This window comes from Galeopterus variegatus, unplaced genomic scaffold (genome assembly GCF_000696425.1).
Source record: "Galeopterus variegatus unplaced genomic scaffold, G_variegatus-3.0.2 Scaffold1308, whole genome shotgun sequence".
Lineage (NCBI taxonomy): Eukaryota > Metazoa > Chordata > Mammalia > Dermoptera > Cynocephalidae > Galeopterus > Galeopterus variegatus.
The window spans coordinates 71179-94904 of record NW_007727419.1 but is presented as its reverse complement, the minus strand read 5'-3'; positions in this window follow the sequence as shown (position 1 = coordinate 94904).

The following is a 23726-nucleotide window of genomic DNA, read 5'->3' as shown; positions in this document are numbered from 1 at the left end:
GGAGACATAGACTTCAACTTCACCTCAGGAACCTACAGCTATTTAATGAGGACATTGGCTGGATCCTGAGATGATGAACTCCATCATGCTCAGGAGATTCAAGTGGAAGAGGCCACAGGACCTCCTAACTGTGGTTGTGGAAGGGAATTCCTATGTGGCTCAAATGATGTGTTGATTGTTAGTTGGATGCCTATTTTCTGAAAGGGACTGTCAGGCTCTGGAAAGAACAGTGAAGTTCTTTCTCCCCCCAAATTACTCTAGCAGTTTCCTTAATATAGTGGTCACTATTAGATAGAAAATGTGTACATGAATCCCATTGTGTAGACGTGGAAACCGAGGTCAGAAAAGTGCAGAGCCTTTCCCTAGTGGCATCTGGCATTGATGCCTATGGTGTGCTGGGCCCTGTGTGAGGGGCTTCCTTGCATTTTCTCATTGAGTCTCCACATCTGCCCTGGGATGAAGATATATGTATTAGGGTTTTGAACCGTCATCAAATCCTACTCACCAGCCTCCCAGTCTAGTGCTCTTCCCCTGATAACAATTCAGAGATGTGGATTCTAGGCATGTGGTCACGAAGTGCTGGAGCCTCAGAAGCTCAGGGCAGGAAGTATGTGAGAGATTTTTATAAAGAGGAGGAGGCTGATAGGGAAGGAAGCTAATGCTTTCTGAGGCTGCTGTGGGCAAGGCAGAGCTTTAGCTATAACACCTGATTTTTATATAAACAACATACATGAGAGTTAAATATTTTTACTGCCATTTTGCAAATGGTGAGCCTGTGGCTCAGAGAGGTTAAATGACTTGGTTAACATCACACAGGTAATAAGATCTGGAGCTGGAATATTCCTATTGCCATTACAACTACCACTATTACTCTTATGGCTACCCCCAGTACTAGTACTTCTACTATTGCTACCAATACTACTACTAATACCATTTGCTAATGCAATTGCTACTACTACTACTATAATCACTAATATTACTACTCTGGTTACTGGTCTTACTCCTGTGATGAGTAGTATTACATTATTATTTGCTCCTTCTCCTCCTTCTAATGGTAATATGAAGTCTTGAGTTGTCGAGTGCCTACTCTGTGTGATCCTATACTGAGCACTTTCTAGCTCTATCTTATTTAATTTTTATAAAAACTCAGTGTGCTTTCTGATATAGCCTTCATCCATAAGGTGATGGTTGGCCCCACATTGTGGGGTAAATACAGGCATCCCCAACCTACAAGAAAAGGACAGGAGGTGGAAACTGAGCAACTGGAAGCTAGTTCTCATGGGTCATAAAAAATACTCACATATTTATCTTAAGTTGGTGATTTTAAAAAACCCAATAATCTATTTCATTGGATATTTTGCTCAGATTAGTGTCTCATGAATTCAAGCCAGGTAAGGTCTCCAACAGAAGAAGAAATCACTAAGGAGATCAGCGTTTATTTTTGAGTGCTCATCCCAGGCAGGTTTTATGTCAAATGCTCTGTGGATGCTGTCTTATGCAATTCTCATGCTGCCCTGGGAGGTAGGTTCTATCACCTCCATTCTACAGATCTGGAAGCTGAGGCTCAGCAAAGGGAAGGAGTGTGTCTGAGGTCGCATCTCCAGTGGTACGTGGGCCTGGGGGTGAACCCTGTCCTTTGAGATCTGCATCTCTGGCCCCTCCCACTCCAGCATGGGGCTTCTGCAGCAGAATTAAAATGTAAATCAAAACATAATTGGCTTTGTGGGCACAGTTTAGATAAGACTTACTTTTGAAGAATGACTTTGTGTTCTAACCCAGCAGGCCCAGCTCCACGCGGCCCACTTGCACTTAATAACGGCCAGGGAGCCGGCCCATAAATATTGCAAACGATGCAGCTCAAACGAAACGCCCTATGAACCGTAATAAAACCCCCCGTGATTAATTCCAGAACGCGCTCTGTTCATATTAGACCTGCAGTGGCTTCCCTGATGAGATCAATACAGCGTGGCGGAGTGATCCTAATAGAAGTGTTATTATCTTTTAATCTTCGGGAAAATGCCAACTTCTCGAATCCGTCATTGGCCCGCCTGCTTTATTTTCTCGGTGCAACCTTGAAGGCAGTTGTTTTCCCTGAAATGAAGATACATTAGAGTCTTTTCAAGGATTTATCAATAATAGGACCTGGGCCTTCTTTGCAGGGCCCACCACTAAATGGCACATTTGTATGCAGCGAGTCAAAACTGGTCGTGGTGACCTTTGCTGTCAGCCACTATTTTCCCAGCAGACAAATGCCTCTGGAGAGTGAGTGGTAAAGACAGATATTCACAAAAGGGAGACAGGGAAGCGAGAGTGGGGAGAGAAATACACCATCAACAAATAACCGAGGGAGGGTTTTAGGAAGCCAGGCATGTCGCCTGTTTAGGACTGGGTTGGCAGAAATGGCCTTCATGGCGCGAGGGGGCAGCTGCTGGCTTTTTGGCTGCTTCTGCTGGTCTCCAGGGACTAGAGAGTAAGGGAACTGTTTGTGAGCCTCAGTGGAAAAGTGAATTGTCGCTGCCCTGTAGTGAGTGTCCAGGCAAGAAGGAAGGAAGACAGGTATCTCAGCCCTGTTCTTCCAGTGGTGCTCCATCACTGGGCCCCCAGAAGGCAGGAGAGGATGTGGGTTTGGTGTAAATGTGGCGAGCTCCTCCCCAGGAGGTGGAAGTAAGTGGGCCATGCCTGTTGGAGGTGAAAATGAACATGACGGGGAGCGGGGGTGACCTGTAAAGGGTGCCAGTTACTGTTCCTGTGTGTGTCCTACACCCTCACCTGGTGTGTTCTGCTGAGGCCAATGGAGGTGCCACACAAGGCTGAGCAAACAGCCACAAAGAAAGCCAGCAAGAGCCCGTGGGAAGAAGGATGCATCTTCAACGTCTTTCCTCTTCCTCCCCTGTTTAAAGGAGCACAGGCCTCTCTGAATGACAACCTCGGAGGAGCCTTAGGTATCATCTGGTCCCACCTTTATCTTGAGCAGAAAGGAAACTGAGGCCCACAATGGGGAAGTGACTGAGCAGTGGGTCACATAGCAGATCATCTTCAGGCCATGTTGCCAGGACTTCTGCCAAGGGCTCTGTCTACCTTAGCGCACTCCATGCTGTCATTCAGGGACCCAGGCTCCTTCTGCCTGATGGCTCTGCCATTGGCTGAGGCTTCTAAGCCCTGTACTTTATCATCTGCATCCAGCTGGCAAAGGAGCAGGGAGCTTGGAAATATGAAGAACAGAGAGTATACACGAGATCTATATATCTTTCGTTCAATTCCACGACACAGAACTCAGTCATGTGGCTCCGCCTAAGAGAAAGGTGTTGGCAAGTGTCATCTGCTAGTATGACACAGAGAGAGAACATGGAACTCATGAGCAACTGGCTTATTACTGCTTCAGTGCCCTCATCTATAAAATAGGGATACTAACAACCCCCATATTGGACAACAGCAGAGACTACAAGGACATGAAATATATGAGAGACATAAAATATATGACAAATAAGTAGATACTAAATAAGGGCTCATCCTACCCCCTGCTTTTGCCATTTTCTCCTCTGATGGGCAGGAGCCTTCGACCCAAGTCTGAATCTCCCCTCCAACCCTGTAGGGCTAGATTCCTGGTGGCTGGGCTCTGCCCTTTGGTGAGCAGATAGACAGGGTAACTTCCACACTGATCTGGAGTTGAAGGTGGCCTTGACTTGCCCAGCTCGTTGGAGGCTGTCAGCAAGACTCTCCACCTGTTCTTTGGCATTCCCTACCACCCTTGCCTCCTTCCCTTTATTGTCTCGTTATCCTGAGATGGGCCTATGATCTGAGCCCAGCAGGTAATACATGGCTTCTTAGATTCAGCCTTGCCACTCCTGGTATGTTCCAGGGGTTTCATTGAGTTGCCTGGTGTCTCATGCCTCTAAGTTAAAAGTATTAACAATATTTGGGTGTACCTTTGGCTACTTCACTTATAACCTTGTGACTTCAAGCAAGTGACTTTGCCTTCTTGAGCCTCACTTGGATTATCTAGACCCTGAAAATAGAACAACCATTAAACACACTGGCTGTTAGGAGGAGAGACCAAAGTCATGGCTATGAAATATCAGTGCACAAAGTCCAAGTCAGAGCAGGTTGGAGGAGGACTGTGTCTCAGAAAGTGGCAGCACATGCTGATATCCTTCATGTGAATATCCTTCATTCTCCCCACCCTGGAGGTCAGGGTTCTCCATGGGGGCTGATATTAGCAGCAGAATAGATAAGGTGGGGTTGGGAGACAGTACCCAGAGTCTACTTCTTTCCAGGGTGGTGCTGAAGGATGTGAGGTCCTGGCACCTTCTCTGCCCCTCCCCCAGATCTCAGCTGGATCATGTACTCCTTTGCCACTGGTCCAGACTCAAGGGATGCCACAGCAGCCCTAAGATGAGGAAATCCATGTTCTCAGCTGAGCACAGATCTTAGGGGAGCTTTTAGTTTTCCAGGATGTTACTTCTCCAGTCTAACCCTCTGCACCCTGCAGAGCTTTTAGCAGCAAGCAGATGGGCTCTGAATAAAATCATCAGAGATAAAGGTAAATAGGACAGGCAAGAAACAGTGGTGGAGTGGGGGGATCTAGATAGATTTTTGCCTTGTGATGCTGCTCTTTTCCTGTGTACCTTGGGCCACCTGTTCTTCCTTTATTGAGGTACTTTCACTTTTATGGCACCCTGAGTTTAGGAGAGCACTCTCGAAGGAGGCCTGAGCCGTGCTAATGAGAACATCAGGAACGTTTCCCATTCCCGGCCTTTTAAGCACTTTCCTGCCCTGATGCCTTGGCTCTGATGCTCAGCAGGCCAGTCATTCTCTGCTCATCCTGCCTCATTCTACCTTATTCAAGGTTCTACAGAAATGTCACACTTCTCAGCAGGGGAGACTGCTCCTTTCTCCAAACACACACGCGTATCTTCCTCTTGTCTACCTTATGGTAGGTCTTACATTTCTTGGTAGATATGTTAGTACATATATTTTTCCTTTAGCTAATCATAGCAATAATTGTAATATTAATAACAGCTAACTTTTATCAACTGATCTCTACGTGATAAGAAATTTAATGACATTATTGCAGTTAATCCTCAGAATGACCCTTTGGAGGAGGCACCATCAGAATCACCATGTAACAAATGAGGAAACTGAGTCATGCAGAGGTTAAGGAAATCGTTGAAGGCCCTCTGGCCAGTGAGTGGTGGCTCCAGGATTTACCCCAAACTCTTATGATATCCAAGTCCATGTTCTTGAGCACTGTAATTTGTCTTCAATTGACCTGTAGAGTTAAAATCTTTTAGGTTACTGATTTGGCCATAGTGCCTCAGGCAGAACATGCAGAAGAGAGAATGAAGTCAAACAGATCCAGTTGGAATCACCCTCTTGGCTTGAGGATCTTGGGTAATCTACCTGAGCTTTGTTGCTCCATTTTTTTCTTCTATAAGATATAGAGAACTGTATGTACCTCAGGATTGGATGTGGTGAAGCTAACCTGAGATCAGCCGTGTAAAGCCACTCCAACAGTGTCCTGTAAGCAACAGTATTAGCTAATACTTATCAAACACTTGCCCTTTGCCACATGCTTTTCTGTGTGATTCATACAGATTAGCTCATTTAACCCTTCCTAAAAATTTAGTGACTGGAATAAATAAATATAAAATGAATGAAAACAAAGACACTTATGGGATGCAACTAAATCAGTGCTTAGAGGTAAATTTAGAGCTGTAAATGTATATATTAAAAAAGAAATATCTCAATTCAGCAACCTAAACTTTCACCTTAAGAGACTTTGGACTTAGAAGAGCAAAGTAAACCCAAATCAAGCAGAAGGAAGGAACTTATATGGATTAGAGTGGAAATTAATAAAATAGAGAATAGAGAAACAGAAAAAAAATCAATAAAACCAAATGTTGATTCTTCAAAAGATCAACAAAATTGACAATACTTTATTAGGCTAACTAAAAAAAAAAGAAAAAGAAAAAGAGAGAGGACTCAAATTACTAAAGTCAGAAATGAAATAGGGGACACTACTACTGACCTTACAGAAATAATAAACAAAGCATAAGAAAATACTATGAACAACTGTATGCAAACAAATTAAAAAGCTTCAATAATATAGACAAATTCCTACAAAGACACAAACTACTTAAACTGACTCATGAAGAAACAGAAAGTTCTGAATAGACCCTTAACAAGTAAAGAGCAGAAAGGGAAACTGAGCTTGAATTAGTAATCAAGAAATTTTTCACAGAGAAATGCCCAGGATTAGATGGATAAGCTAGTAAATTCTACCAGATATTTAAAAAAGAATTAATAGCAAATTTTCACAAATTCTTCCAAAACTTAGAAAAGGATAGCATACTCCCCAACTCATTCTATTAAGCCAGCATTAGTTTGATGCCAAAATCAAATAAAGATATTGCCAGAAATATATACAATTATCATGGGTCAATTAAGAAAAATAAATAAAAAAAAAATCAGATATGGATGTAGTTTAGAGGTTGCCAGAAATGGGGGAAACCGGCCGGCCCGGTGGCGCACTGGATAGTGCGCCACTTGGGAAGCGTGGCGGCGCTCCCGTCCGAGGGTTCGGATCCCACATACAGACCGGCTCCCGCTCACTGGCTGAGCAAGGCGCGGGAGCAACACCGAGGTTTGCAATCCCGTTGCCGGTCCCCGGTCCGGTACGGGGGCAACACTGAGGGTTGCGATCCCTTGCCAGACACGGAAAAAAGACAAAAAGACAAAAAAAAAAAAAAAAAAAAAAAAAATGGGGGAAAGGAATAATGAAAAGTTATTGCTTAATGGGTACACAGTTTACATTAAGTTTTAGAAATATACAGAGGTAGTGGTTACACAGCATTGCGAATGTAATTAATTCCATACAATTGTGTATTTAAAAGGCCTAAAATGGCAATTGTTATGTGGTTGCAAAGTAATGTGGATGTAATTTATTCTATGCAATTGTATGTTTAAAGATACTTAACATGACATTTTTTATGTTATACATATTTTACCACAATAAAAAAAAGATATTGCCAGAAAATAAAACTACATACCAATATGTTATGATATAGATTAAAAAATCCTCAACAAATACTATCAAATCAAATCTGAAAATATATAAGAAGGATTATATACCATAACCAAATGGAATTTATGCCAGGAATGCAAGGTTGGCTTAACATTCAAACACCAATTAATGTAAAATGTCACATCAGTGGAAGGAAGGAGAGAAATCACATGATCATTTCAAAAGATTCAGAAAAAGCAATAAACAAAAATTCAACATTGCTTCATGATAAAAGCACTCAAAAACTAGAAATAGACGGTAACGTTTTTCAGTCTGATAAAGGGCATCTATAAAAACCCCACAGCTAACATCATACTTATTGGTGAAATAGCAGGGACAAGACAAGTATGTCTGCTCTCACCACTTCTCTACAACATTACACTTAAGCAATGGGTTGCATTTAAAGTAGCATCAAACAGAATAAAACACTGAAGAATAAACTTAACAAAATAAGTGCAAAACTTATACTCTGAAAACTACAAAATAGTGTTGAAAGAAATTAAAGGACACCTAAAGAAATAGAAAGCCAGCCTGTTTGCAAGGATTGGAAGACTTAACATTGTTAAGATGGCAATATTACCCAAAGTCTGAATAATCTACGGATTCAATGCAATTTCCATCAAAATCCCAGCTGACATCTCTGCAGAAATTGGCAAATAGTCCTAAGATTCATATGGAAATTCAAGGGATCCAGAGTGGCTGAAAGAATCTTGAAAAAAAAGGAGGACTCACACTTCCCAATTTTACATCTTACTACAAAGCTATGGTAATCAAACCAGTATGGAATGGCATAATGACAGATGTATAGATAAATGAAATAGAATTGAAAGTTCAGAATTAACAATGACATGTATGATCAATTGGTTTCTGAAAATTTTGCCAAGACCATTCAGTGGTGAAAACAATAATGTTTTGAATAAACAGTTCAGGGAAAACTGGATAACCTCATGCAAAAAAATGAAGTTGGATACTCTACTTTACACCATTTGTAAAAAAATTAACTCAAATAGAACAAATAGCTAAAAGTGAGAGCTAAAACTATAAAAGTCTTTGAAGAAGGTGTAAGTCTTTACAATCTTGTCTTAGGCAATGGTTATTCATTAGTCCATTTCTGTTGCTTATAACAAAATAATTGGAACTGGATAATTTATAAGAAAATTAAATACATTGCTTACAGTTTTGGAGGCTGGGAAGTCCAAACTGCAGAGAACACATTTGGTGAGGGTCTTGGTGGTGGTGACAGTGACCCAGGGGTCTCACATGGCAAAACATGATGGATCAGAGAGCAGAGAGAGACTAACTTCTCACGTTCTCTTCTTTTGAAGCCCTCAGAACCACACCCATGACCACCTTTATTAACCCATTCACTATGACATGGTCCTCCAGTCTAATCACCTCTTCAAGGCCCACCACCTTTCAATTACCATCATAGGATTTCCCACCCTCAACAGTTACAGTGGGGATTCAGTTTGGGGAGAACATTCAATCCAAGGCAGGTTTCTTAGATATGATACCCAAAGCACAAGCAACAAAAGAAAAAAATATATATATAAACCATACAGCATCAAAATTAAAAGAAAATTGTATCTAGAATAGATAAAGAACAATTACAACTCAGTAATAAAAAGACAACACAATTAAAAATGGGCAAAGGATTTGAATAGGCATTTCTCCAAAGAAGATATATAAAAGGCCAATAAGCACATGAAAAGATGCCCAGCATCATTAGCTATCAGGGAAGTACCTAAAACTACCATGTAATATACTTCACATCCAATAGGATGGCTATAATAAAAAGGACAGATAATAACAAATATTGGGGAAGATGGGGGTGGTTGAACCCTCATACACTGCTGGTGGGAATTTAAGGTGTTATAGCCATCTTTGAAATTAGTCTGGCTGTTCCTCAAATGATTAAATGATAGAGTTACCATGTGATACAGCAATTCCGTTCCTAGGGATATACTCAGAAGAAATGAAAACATATGTCTACACAAAATGTGTACATGAATCTTTATAGCAGCATTATTCATAATGGCCCAAAAGTGGAAACAACCTAAATGTCCACCAAACAATGAATGGATAAACAAAATGTGGTATAAACATACAAGGGAATATTATTCAGAAATAAGATGTAATGGAGTACTAATTCATCATGCAACATGGATGAACCTTAAAAACATTACACTAAGTGAAAGGAGCCAGTCACAAAGGACTACATATTGTATGATTCCACTTATATGAAATATCCAGAATATGCAAATTGATAGAGACTGAACATAGGTTAGCAGTTGCCTAGGTTTGGGGGTAATGGGGTAGGGAGGGTTGGGAGAGTGATGGCTAAGAGATGTGGGATTTCTTTTGTGGGTAATGAAAATGCTCCAATATTGAGTATAATGATGGATGCACAATATTGTGAATATACTTAAGGCCATTGAAGTATACATTTTTTTTAAAGAATGAATTGTATGGTATGTAAATTATATCTCAAAAAAGCTGTTAAAAAGCCATTGAGTAGGTATTATTACCATTATTTCCATTTTATAGAGGAGTAAATTAAGATGTGGAGAGAATCAGATATATATTCATGGTCACACAGCATTGGTAGGTAGTGGAGCCACTATCTTAGTGGTATTATGCAGTATTGCCCCAAATAGCAACAGCTGTTGTTATTTCTATAGATTCATTCAACAAAGATTTATTGAGCAACCACTCTGTAAAAGCATTCTCAGACTTCATGTCTGAGATGTTGATTCAATAGAGCAGGGTTGGCATTCAGAGATCCACTTATATCAGCTTGCTGGGTGAGTCTTCAGCTCAGCCGGGATGGAGGACCGTGGTTGTGGCCGTCACTTAAGAGGTGCGTGTTTGTTGAATTAAAGGGTGGACAAGTGCAGAGTTGAAATTTGACAGGGACCCGTAGAGACTTCAAGGCCTTGTCTTGATCATGAATTATGCTGGCCGCAAAGTTTGAGTCTTTATCAGCAGACTGAACTACATGCGTTGGTGGAGAATGTTTGCTGATGAGCTGTGGGTAAAGAGACCATTTTTAGGTTGAACTCTTTTGATCAATCGTTGTCAACTTTAGAAAACACACCTGGACAGAGTGCCAATATTAGTTGGTGTTCAGTGGTGAGAGGCAGTGACAAAAGTATTGCAGTGGAAACTGAATTATTTACAAGAATCGACATTAGCTGAACACCAGCATTAATCAGAGGTTGGTTGTGCCTTGGTGTGACAGATACAGAATGCTCTCTCATGTGCACTATACTCTGTGATCCTCATTAAGAGAAAACAAAATTTAAACTACATCTTGTTGTGCTAGACATCTGTGATGCTGTGAAATTACTGCTGCAAAAATGCAGATCCAAAGCCCCCCGAGGTTCCTCAGATGCAGTCATGGTCTAGATGAGGGGAGGCGGTCTGGGATAGGGGTTAGCAATGGCTCTGGAGTCAGAAGGGCTAGATTCAAATTTTGCCTTGAGCATGTACAAAGTAGTGTGACCATTGGCAAATCATTTAATCCTGAGCTTCAATTTCCCATCTGTCAAGTCTGGAATTATAAGAATATCTTTGTCAATTATTTCGAGGATTGAATGACATAATACAGAGTAAGTCCCCATGCTTGGTAGAACCTGTGTTTGAAAAATGTAAGCTGTTGTTATGGGCATGATGATAAAGCCTCATCCAGGTCACTGTCACTGATGGTGGTCAGTGTCCCTCAACAAGGACATGGAGGTGCAAAGGGTTTTCTCTAGCTTCTCCACACACATTTATTCCCTTAGAATAGCATCATCCTCTTTTGATGGAGGAGGCGAAAGTGATCTAAGAGATTAGATCACTTCCCCAGGGTCACTCCCATGGAACAGTGGCTTGAACATGGTTGCTCTGACCCTGTCTGCCCTCTTCCCACCCTGCCACCTATACCATAAGGAAGGAGTAAGGCACCATGTTATGAGCACAGCCCGGTGCTGGTGAAAGACTTAATTAGCTAATCCTCCACCCTAGTTAACTGCCTCTTTCCCAGGTGCCTCTGTTCTCTGGGTGGGATTTCTGTCTGAGGGTGAGCCAGGAGGAATCTTAGCCAAGTTGCCCAGTTGGTAATGGAATTCATAATTGCTTGTGGCTTACAATCTGGGTGGATAATTCTTCATTAGTCAACGTCATCCATTCTAATGGGAAGAAGGTAAGCTGGAAACACTACCAGCCAGCACTGTTCTGGATGCCAACTTTTCTGTGTATGGCACAATGGTATCGGTTTCCTTCTGGTTTCCTGTACAGCTCATGCAGGCCAGGAGGGTTTGGTTTTCCACTCTAATCATTGTCAGGCTCCTCCTGCACTTAGTAGTTTGTATCCTGGTTCTTGAGAGAGAAAAGCTTTTACTCTTGGTCCTGAAATTCAGACTTGGACAGCAGGGACGTACCCTGGAAATATCAAATCATAATTACTCATTTTTTTGCAAATGAATGCACTGCAACTTCAAGAAATAACTTGCTCAAGGTCACACAGTTAGTGGGAGGCAGGTAATTGGGTGCAGTCCATGCTCCTAGCCACATGCTACATGGCCTTGGGATGAGAGAGAACGGGGCCTTGTTTAACAAACCTCCATCACCTCTGTCCTCTGGACTGGCTCTTGGTTTCCCCTCTTGGGTTGGGGAGGTGTTGAGCACACAGAAAGAGAGAGCAAGAGAGAGACTCTCCCACATACTCTGGGGACTCAGACTCGAGGGCTGAAGAATGGGTATTCCTCTGGGCAACGGGAGAAAAGTCCACTTGAAAAGGGCAGAGTGAGCGGCTCATTGGAGAGGCCAAAGGCAGTCAAAGCATACTGTTCCAGCACGTTTTCCCCAGAGAGTTGGTGACCCAGTGCCGACCTTGCATGATGGTTCTGGGGCTGGGACCTCAGAGACAAACAGGACCAGTCTCTGTTCAGAATATCCCGGGACACCTGGACTTAGTTGAGACCTGAATCTACTATCCTCCATAGTACCTGTCTTTGCTGTTGCTTCACACCATGAACTCTGAACCTCAGCTCCTCAAATCTTTCCAGCTCCTGAAAGGACCAAGAGAGAATCTTGATGCCAGCTGCCAGGAACTCCGAGGAGAAGGTACTGATGGGGCGGTCCTGGAGGAGGCAGTGAATGCCAAGGGCCCTCTGGGGCTGTAGGTAGGATGTCATTCTGATTGATGGCTGTTCATGGGCCTCTGATGTGAGGAGCTATGGTTTCTAGAAGATACATGGGCAGAGAGGTGCTTAATAAATATTAGCGGAATGAATGAATTGGATAGATAAAGAGAATGCCAAGGGAAGAAGAGAAGACTTTGTGAATAACTGAAAACCTCAAATAGTGATAGTAATAATCACATTTACTTACTATGTGCCCTGGACTTCTATTATTTTGTTAACCTTCCCATCAACCATGCAGGTAGGTATTTTTATGCATTTCTTATAGCTGAAGAAATTAAAGCCAGAGAGGTTAAGATACTTCCCCAAAGTCACACAGCCAGGACGTGAGGGAACCAGGATTCAGTCCTCCGTTTTAGTTCCAAAGCCTGTGTTTTTTATAGTGGCAGGTTTTCTTTCCTCTCCATTATGACTCTAGAGAAATGTCAATTTTCAGTGGTGGTGGCTGTTTGCTGAAAAGAGCAATTCCCTTTCCTCCATCTCCAATTTTCCTCCAACTAATTGCAAATTAGTGGTAATTTTCAAATGAAAAGAGGAATTCTGCCTGCCATCTATTTGTGCTTACCCAGCAAAACCCTGGGCCTATGACAGCTCTGTTGCCATGGCAACCCTGCATCCAGGCCTTCCAGGGATCCTTGGCAGCATTGCCCCAGACCCCAGAGGCAGGGCCACTTACCCTCTGGGTTAGCTTCTTCCTCGACTCTAATATGCCCAGCAAGCACCCAGCATGTCAGTGTTTTATAAAGCTCCACTCTTCCCACTTACCTACTAACTGCTCACTTTCATCCCCTCTACTTTGGGGAGTTCAGAATTAAAATAATAAAAAGAAAAAGAAGGAAAGAAGAAAAAAAGCCACAACAAGAGAAACTTCACAATGTGAACTGGGGACTGAAGAAAAGCTGCTTTTCTCACCCTAAGACACAGGGAAATCACTGTCCTTCTCAATTCAGCTGCTGTGGTTGGGGGAACAGGCTCTTCTGCTCCAAGACCCCGTGGATGCAGAAGGTCCTGCCTCCAGTAGCACCGGCAGGTCTGGTGGCTGCAAGAGGGGTGAAGGAAGAATGTCCACTCACCTCAACCCCAGCCCAGAAAGGCCTCTGCAGCAGCAGCACCAGAAGGCCCAGAAGGTGGAGAATCTTTGCAGAGCACTGTTTTATTAATTTATTTGTGGGTGCGTGTGTGTTCTCAATCTATAACAAACATTTGCTGATTACCTATTGTGTACCAGGCTCAGGATAAAACAGGGAGGGATTCCTTATCCCCACAGCTACTTGGCTGTTGACTAGTGAGGGAGATGAATGTATATGCCCAATGCAGTCCTGCCAGTGCTCTGCATTGGAGTGGAACCTGCCCGACTGTCTTTGTTTGCAGACTTAGGGACATGAGCTGAGTCTTGAGAGGAATTAGCAAATTTCTGGAAGATAAAGTAGGAAGAAATATATCCCAGGCAGAGAGAATAGCGAGTATAAATGTGTGGAGGTGGGACAGAACTTGATGTATTTTGGTAACTCCCAGTGGTAACTATGGCTAGAGTACAGGTGACTGGGGGAGGGGTCGGGAGGTGGAGAATGATACACATTAAGTAATTTTTTACAAGTTATAATGAAAATAAATTGAACACTCAAGATCCTGGGCTTGGATGGATTGAGACTAGGCTTCTATAAGATTTTGGGATGGCACACATAGTGATGTAGGACAGGGCTGGCACTGATGTCACCTTATCTTGATATGACCGGAAAACTCACCCTGAAGGACAGAGTCAAGACCATGAAGTTCTTGGTTTTGGGGTGGCAGGGAAGATTGGTGGCTCACTGCTCCTTGGTTGAGTGTAAGTTTCAAGGGAGCCCCTCCCATAGAGGTGGGGCACCAACTAATGGAGGGAGACATGGAGAATTTGCAGGGAATTCATATGCTGGGCCTCTTTTGTGAGGTCTAAGAAAGGACTTGAACTTGCTGGAGAAGGCGTTCCCTTCAATCGCTGTCAAGGTGATGTAAATGGAGATTGGACCATGGGGTGGGGATGAAAGACAGGGGCACTGATAAAGTAGCACATATCCCTAGAGACCTCCAAGGCTCAGGCCATGCCAGTGTGAGGCACAGATGGCTGGGTGACCTCTGACTCTGCCTCCTGTGCCACAGCATGCATGGGTCTCATCCCTACACCCACCCCAGCCATGTCACTCCCACAGGTCTCCTGCCACCCTGCCTCCAGTTCCACTCCACCCTTCTCAGTACTGCATTAAAAAAATATATTATTAATTGGGGTTAAAATTCACATACAATGCAATGCAACGCAACAGTTTTGACAAATATATCATCATGTATCCAGAACCCCAATGAGATATAGAAGGTTCCCGTCTCCCTCCTACTCCTTCCCAGTTGATCGTTGCTCCCCATACGCAACCTTTGTTCTGATGCTGTTTATCCTGTTTTTGAACTTTGTATAAATGGAGTGACATTCTATGTCCTCTTTTGGGTCAATCTCTTTGGTTTTGTTACTGTCTACTGTCCTCTGTTTCCCCTTTGCCCTGGAAGAATCAGGGCATATCCCAGGACAATCTTTTCCTCTTTCTAGAGGTTTCTTTGGGATTGCTTGTGCCTGAGTGGGAGTTATGTCATTTCCCCAAGGGTCCCCTTACATCAGCACCCCACCTCACTCAGAGCCAGGCAGGTGGGTCAGAGGGGACTTTGGGATAGAAGGATGGCAGGACAGAGGGCTGCAGAAAGCAGCATCTTACAGAAAGTCTGCACAGCCCAAGACTGAACAGCTCAGGCTATGTCACCTCTCTGTGCCTGCCCTGCATAATAGATATCACGCAGTTGTGTTTCCCTCAAGAGCTATAGTGAGATGATGCTTGTAAAACTCATAACAGGATGCCTGGCACTTATGAAGTGCTCAGCCTTTGTTTTTAGTATAACAGGCGGAGAGAACACAGAGGCAGGTGCCTGTGGCTTCAGAGAAGATCTTCACAAATTGCAGAAGAGAACACGTCTGCTGCCCCTTCCATTCTGCAAGGACAATGAGCATTCATTTAAAGACAAGAACATTTATTGGGAGCTTAATAGGCAACGGGCACAATTTTAAGTACTTTGTATAAATATTTCCTTGACGTTCTCACAATTCTGAAAATGTATAAATGACTAGAGCACAGAGAGGTTAGTACTTTGCCAACAATCACACAGTAGCCAGTGGCTGAACCCGGATTCTATCCCAGGAGATTTGCCTCATGAACTTGTTTTTTTTTTTTTTTTTTTGCCACTAGCTTATGCTGGGGGGCATCCCTTTAAAGCACTCTTCAAATCTGGGTAGTCTGAAATAGGGTGTGGGTTATCTAGGGAATGGATCAACTGATCAGAACATAGATTTTCTACCTCAAAATATTCTTAACAATCAGATTTCTGAACTTGATTCTTTTAAGTAACAAGGGAGGAAAAAAAAATCAGGAATGAGATTTGTAGCCAAGCAATCAGCCAGAACAAATCTTTATTCACAAATGGAGTTTCTACTTAAGAAGAAGAATAGTACACACGCCGAATAGCCACATTTAGGATTAATCAGAGACAAAGTGTTCCTTGAACATGACATTCAGGGTACTTGTCTTATATTTGCAGTTTTGTTAAATAGGATCAGGTTTTGCTAAGAGCAGACAACAATTGCAGCCTATAAAGTGTTAGATGGGGTGATCGCTTCCTGAATATTCCCATCCACGACTTAGGATAGATCTGGACACACTGCTGGAGGGAGGGACAAGCAGGTGGTACTCTGGTGTTTCAAGTCTCTGCCCCACTCAAGGGGCTTCCCAAGGAGGTTGGCAGGTGCTGGCCCTTTCTGCTTTCTGAGCGGGGAGGTTCTTACCTGGTTTTCTCCCTAGATCTGGGGTCTGGGTCTTCATATGCACTGGGAATCTTTTTATTTTTTATTGTTAGTAGATTTTAATATATCAGTCAAGAGAGAATTATACAGAATAACTTATTTACAACAGACACATCTCTTGTACTAGGCTGTTAATAGAATTTTCTGGGAATCTTTGTTCTGGAGTCACAGACCCGTTGGGAATTGCCCCTAGACTTTGGGAGTCATGTGTCCTTGCAGATTCCCTCCAAATGCTTTGTTCTATAATTAAAGGCTTTTTTTGCTTATTTATATTTTTTGAGTTTAACCTCTTGGGATCTCAATTACCTCACCAGTTCAATGGGGATAATGATAGTGAGATATGAGCACAACAGAATTACTGTGAGGAGTGACGATGCAGCTTAAGCACATCCCTAGCGATGGGCCTGACATGGGAGAAACCCTCAGCCTATGTCAGTCTTTTCTCCCTTCACAATTCCATTTGTGTGCAAGACAGAAAATTCCTTTGTTTTTCCCCTGTTGCTTATACCCTGATTCCAGTCTTATGGGGGCTTGGGAGAGGTAATGGTAGTTTCCTACCCCTTCCCAGTATCACACTTTTCTTTTAGTCCTCTAACTTCCTAAGCAATAAACTTGCTGCATAATAAAATTCCAAAGGAGTAAATTTCCAATTATCACAATAATGCTGGCTATTACTGTTAACAACAAATCAAGTGTAAATGTCACAGCCACCATTGATTTCATGTCTACCAGGTGCCAGGTACTATGTTAAACACTAGAATTCTAGGATAGTGGTGATAATTTGCTTATCAAATAAATGAATGAAGTGATTGTTCACATTCACAACTACTGTGCAAACTCCACCCCCACCCACCCATTTTACAGATGAGGAAATAGAGGTTCCTATAGGTTAAGTGACTTCCAAGTGAAGGATATCACAGTGTTAGCATTCAAAACCCGGTCCATGCATGTCCAGATCCTTTAAAGGAGTTAAACCACAAAGCCCACAATCCCCTAGCTTCTGGAAAAGGTCTGCTCTTGAAAGGGTTTGCCTTGACTTGTAATTTATTTGCAGATCCCAGCCTGTGGGATTGATTCTGAATTTATGATGCATGCTCAGGTTTTTTGTGACTTGTGCTCCTGGAATTTCATTAGGCTGACCTGTAATTGTTGTGGTAAATGTTTACACATCTATAAATTATTATTAGGCAAGTAGGGCAAGGTCAACCTTTATCTTTTAAGGTGCCAGGGACAGACTCCAGAGATTTCTCAGCAAACAAAGGGGTTGGGATCTGATTAATTACAGACTGTGTTGGTATCATATTGATGACACTATTTCTTGCTGTTAATTTTGAAGCCCCATATAGGTCATCTTTTCTGAGCATGAAAAATGATCACCCTTTTATTGATTGTTTTGCAAGTGATTCAATTTTATATCACTAGCGACTATTGATAGCTGATCTTTTTCCTCAGGAAGCAAAACCCAAGATACCTTTGGGGTCTCAGACTGAAATTTATTTTACTACATTTCCTGCTATCTGTTTAGGTACCCTTATCGCCAACTCATGGTATCATATACAATTGTAAAAAAAATAAATGCAATAATAATATTAAAGGAGCACTTATGAATGGAAAAAAAGCTAACATAACTAAATGTCCACTATGTGCTAGGCACTTTTATATATTATGTCATTTAATGCAACAACCAATTGAGGCAGATTTTACTCTTCTTATTTTCAACTTATTAAAATTGAGATTCAGAATTTAAGTTATTCTGCTAGTTACCATGTCTAGAATAATGTGAAGTAAGGTCTATGAGGCTACAAACCTGGTTCTTTCTCCTACCACTCAGGAATAATGTTTTACCAGCTCTCTAGGCATCCCTCAGCCTAGTCAAGTTGACACATAAAATTAGCCTTCATAGTAGGTTCTTTACAATACATCTGCTGAAGGAATACATGAATGTGAGAATCCCTATTTCTACCCCAATGAAGTTTATAAATACAGCCATGCCAGAATGTAATATCCTGCATACATCTCTCTCTATATATATCTCTGTACATCTCTATATAGGTATGTATTCCATGTTCGTAAGTTCTCTTTATTTCCTTTTTAGATAATTTCATCACTGATAGGAATTGCTCTGCTCTATGGAAAACTAAATTGGAAGCCAATATTTTCTGAAGCTCCAAAAAAAGAGTTAAATAGAACCCTGGATGACTATAGCCTCAAAGTCTGTAACTCAAAACCAATGTGTCCCCTCTGTACTCAAGAAAAGTCTGGGATATGCTCTCCTAGCTCCATCAGTTAGGCTGGGGACATTCAGTCTCCTGAGGATAATTATTGGCATTTAAGCTTTCCTCTCTGGAAACACTGAGGCAAGCTCTTTCTACTGCTCTGCCTGCCTCGTGGGGCCTCTGCCTTATTAGTGAGAGAATCGCAAGGTTGGGCTCATTATTCTGGTCTCCTTTTTCTTGTCCCTGCCTACTCCCTCTGCCCAGATTACCCCCTAAAGAATAAGTGCCCTTTATAACTCGTAATACAAGGATTCCATCAGCAAATGAATTCTCAAGTTCAACTCTCAGTCACTGATTACCCACTGTGTGCAGGACCTTTCTCATTTAATCTACCAGCAAAGAATTTTTACTCAGTCCAGCTCCTATTGTGTATCCATCCCTTTGTCAAATGCTGTGGGAATTAGAAATGAACAAATGGCCTGGAATCAGCCCTTATGATCATGTGGTCTGATGGGGATGGGGTAGGTAGGATCTCCTAGGAATGGTGAAGTTCAAGAAGACATTGCAAGACTGTAGACACTGCTTAGTACCCTTTTATATAACTTCCAGAATAAGTCAGGATCCTCACTTTTAAGGATAATGTTTATGAAGACCTTTCCTGGCTCCCTTCCTGTTTGCTGTATGTAAGAGCATCCCACTTGAAAAAGGAAAGGTTCTATTTAGAAGCCATCCCAGAACAGGTTGCTCTACTTACAAGCTCTGGATACCAGCATCTTGACACCAAATGTCCAAACTGTCTACCTGCTTCAGCAATTCCTAAAGGTATTTATTAATCAGAATCTTCTAAAAGCAGTGCAATTATTAGTTCAGAGGATTCAATTCACTTCATAAAATTTACCAAAATTTAACTTAAACTTATCTGTCTGGTCAGTTTACTACAAATGGGCTGAATGTGGGTGTGGTTTCATGAGCAATCCCTTCTCTTTGGATGCTGGGGTCACTTTAATGGGAGTAACATTGAGAATATTCAGGTCCTGAGCTGATCCACACCCTTATCCCATCACATGGTTCTTTCCTGTCTGTTGGCCCCTGACTGCATTTTACAACTAATGATGAGAAATAGATGGGGGAGGTTAAACCAAAAGTCTAAAATGAGATTTGCATTTTTATCCATGGGCTTCAGATGTCCAGATTCTCCTTAGTACCATGGATGATTGAAAACCAAGTGTGCTGTCACCTATGTGGCAAGCCATTGCTTTTTTCTTGGCCTCGGTTTTCTCAGCTGTTCTACAGCAAGCTCCATTTTTCACTTCCCTTCTCTGGACCTCAGAGCTCTCATCTCCGAAGTACAGGGGTAGAAGGTCCCTAATATCTTCTGAGCTCTTAAATGCCTTGGCATTTTGGAAGATTTAACCAGTTCCAACTTAGAGTTTGTTGAACCTTTTTAAAGGCATTTGGAACAACCTCTCTGAGAAGGTTTCAAAACATGGATGCAAATTCTTTAACATTCCTCCCATCCAGACATGGGGTGTGTGTCTTCTACCCTTGAATCTGGGTGGGTTTGTGACCACTTCAACCAATGGAATATGGTGGAAATGATACTACATGGATTCCAAAGCTAGATCATAAAGGCCATGCTGCTTTTACCTTCTTTGCTGGAATATAATGTCTGGGATCTCTGAGACCACCATGCTGGAGAAGACATCTGCTCCAAGAGACCATCCCTTCTAAGCCTGGCCTTCTAGCTATCTCTGTCAAGGTGCAGGCATGTGAATGAAGAAGACATGAATAAAAATCATTCCAACCCCCAGATATTCAAGTCACTCCTGACCATTTGAGTCTTCCCAGCTGAGGTCCCAGGTGTCATGGAGCAGAGACGAACCATCTCCTCTGTTTCCTGTCTGAATTCTTTACCCCCAGAATCTGTGTGCAAGTTATGTAGTTGTTGGCTATGCTACTAAGTTTTGGAATAGATTATGACATAGCAGTAGATAAGCAGATACTCTCAGGGGGACACTGGGCTGGCCTTTGCAGATGAAGCTTATAAGGACTGTTGGTAAGTGGAGAGGCTTGAACTGCAATCTGTCTGTGTGTCTGTACTAAAGTGCATAGGGAGTCTTTGCATCTTCTTCCCTGAGAGAGTTCGGGTCAAGGGAGACCTAAAAGATTCATCTTTTCTGAGAGAGTTGCTCCTCTTCTGCTGACATCATCTCCTCTCTGCTGTACTCCTCCCTGTGTCTCTGCATCCACTCCCATGTGAAGTGCTGCATGGGAGCAGACAAATGCCATTGCTGCATATGGGATTCCTTAGGGCAGGGATCCTCCATGCTGGTTCTGTCAAAACTGTGTCCATCATGATGAAGCTTGGGATTTCCACCAGGGGGACTACACAGGAGACTCGAAAGGGTGAGAGGCTACACTCAGTGAGGTTTTGCTACATATGAGGTACTATAGTAAGCACATTTCATGCTTCAGCCCATTGACTCATCACAGCCACTCTGTGAAAGAGGTAGACAGGCACCAGTGTTTCCATTTGACAGATGGGAAAGGGGAGGTTGAGTGGAGTTGAATCACTTGCCAGGATTTGGACTCATATATGATTTATACACTTAACACCTCTGCTCTCCTGCTTCTCAGAAAGATCCCAGCCTTGGAGCCTGTCTCTAATGGTTAAGGCTGAGACTGCAAGCAGCTCATACCATCTGGACCTCAGTTTCTCCATCTGTTGCTTGGGGGTAAAATTTTCTCTCCTGCGAGCATCAAAGCATGTATGAAGGTCCTTATGGTGCAAAACTTTTGTAACCTCTTGGGCTCTGTGTACTTCCAGGAAGAACCCTGAGCTTCTTTTCCTTCGATGCCATTCTATTTTGAGACATAGTTTTTATGTTTAAAAAAGAAGTTGAATACAATTTTAGTTCAACACTAAGCATGCCCCTTTCTTTTGTCTTTGCCAAAAGCCAGAAGCAGTCAGTTGTGTGAATTTTAATCCCAGAGTATTCTCCACCTCCTCATTGCAATGACAGTGCCTCACATCTCAGAGGTCAGGCCGACCAGAGCAATGAGCCTGGGATGTATTGAACTGCAGCTTGGAGGTAATTATTTGTTCTTCTTTTCAGTAGATTCCTATTAGTCAGTTAAAAGTTTGCATTTGCAGAGGGCTCTGTGCTCTGCATGTACTCAGCTCCCCTCCTACACCCCAGGTCCAAACCTCAGTGTAGCCACTGAACTCACCAGGCCTTTCTATGCCCTCCCACTCTCCCTCCCTGCCAACCAGTCCCCAAGGGCTTTCCGCTCTTCATAGGATGCTCTTAATACTTGCTGCCCCCCACTTGATCCTGGCTGTGCCTCCCTTTGTTTGGTCCATCATCTGCTTTCACCTGCCCTATTCTCTCAGCATCCTAACTGGTCTGGCAGCTGGCCATCTCCTGTGCCCCCTCTAATTCATTGTCCACAGCACAGCCAGCAAGATCTTTTGAAAATGCAAATGCCCCACTCCTCTTCCAGAGGAAGTGTCAGGGATTCCTTGAAGTGGAAGAGGCAGTGTGGGAAGTGATCAGATCTCACTGCCCTGTGATCACTTCTCCATGCTCATGTCTCCCCACAGAATACAGGCTCCTCAAGGGCAGGGATTCCGTAATTTACTCTCACGTTCCCAGCAACCCACACAGTGCCTGCTTCAAAGGTTTAATGGTGAATGAATGGTGGAGCAGTTAAGTGTGGAAGGCTGTGAAGAGAAACCTGGGAGATCACAGGATGTGGATAAAAGTTGCCACCTGCTTCTAGGTCTGAACTCAAGGAAGGAAGCTGGAGATACAGCTGTCACAGCCCAAGAGGTCACAAATCGGGCAGGTGAGATGAGTGCAGAGTATAGTCTGATTGCAGAGACAGACAGGCAGAAGGCAGATAGGAAGCCACGAGCCAGGGTTTCACTGAGGACTGACTTGAAGATCTGGGTCTACAGGAGCCCTCTGAACCGGATCCCAATCACATCTCTACTCCTTATTGCTCTGTGATATGAGAAGCTTGTTTAATCTGTATGAGCCTCAGTTTCTCAATCTATTAAAAGAGAGCTGAACATTATGGAGGAAGGAGAACACTTCCTCCTTCCTTAACATCAAGAGCTTCCCTCCCTGTTGGCAGCCCTGTCCCCCAGTTCCGACCCTAAGCTCATCTTACCCACCATTCCCCAAACCCACTATGCTTGCTGAAGAGTCTTTGCCTCCTGACTCTTCCCTGGCATTGTGAACTGCCCACGCTTTCCCTTCTCCTAAAGAGTGATTTTACATCCTGGGCTTTGTGTGAGCCTTGACATATGTTAATGTTTGGAAAATCAGCCTGGAACAGAGCAGGGAGCCCTTCCAAACATGAGCCCGGAGGCAACAAATAAATTACTTTGCAGTGATGGTTCTGTCTGTTGCAAGTTAAAACTTAACAAAGAAAACAATTCCCTTCTGTTTTGGACACCCTAGAAGCTGTGGGCGTCCTCGCCTCTGGGTCAAGACTTCACTTGTTCTACGACCAAGGATGGAACCATCATCGAAGGTGCCTTGTACCGTGTGCCCGGAATTGTGCAGGACTCTTAACATGTATTATAGAGGAAAAAGGGCAGTGTAGCAAGGTTAACTAACTTGTCCAAACTCACCTACAAAGTAAATACTTGAAGTTAGATTTGAAAGCACACCTATTAGATTCCAAAGCCTGCGTGTTAACCATTCAACCTCATAGTCTCTTAGTACATAAAAAGTGGGGAACATCACTTATTTATTTTTTGAGAGGAAGGAGAGTATTTTGGAACATTTTCTCTGAGTGCACTATGGATTACTGATAGGGGGTAGTGAGAATAGGGACAAGGTGACCAGGTAGAAAACTGTGGTGATTGGTTGGGTAGAGACAGGGAGCCCAGGAAGTCTGAGGTTTGTCAGGCACCCAGATGTCCAGGGCTCCTCCTAGGTACACTAGCAGAAGGTCTATGGCAATACAATGACCTCAGGCTCTGTCCATGTCCACCTTAGGTTTCTATCCTGGTCATTCAGGATGGTCTCGGGGCCATGGTGTCTCTAGCTCTAGCACAATGTGGTAGATTGTTTACAAAAATGACCACAAAAATTCCTCCCAACCCTTTGTGATGTGACTTTGTGATTTTTTCCATTAAGCAGTGGAGTGCTCCTTGAGTGGAGTTTCTCCACTCCTTGAATCTGGATTTAGTTTGGTCAATGGGACATTAGAAAATGTGTTGTAAACAAAGACTTGAAAAGTGCTTATACAATGGGCCTCACCCTCTCTTGCTGTCCTTTGGAACCCTGAGACTATAAGTGAAGGATCCTGAGCTATCCTGATAGAGGATGAGACACCATGTGGAGCCAAGATGAGCAGATCCAGCAGAGGCT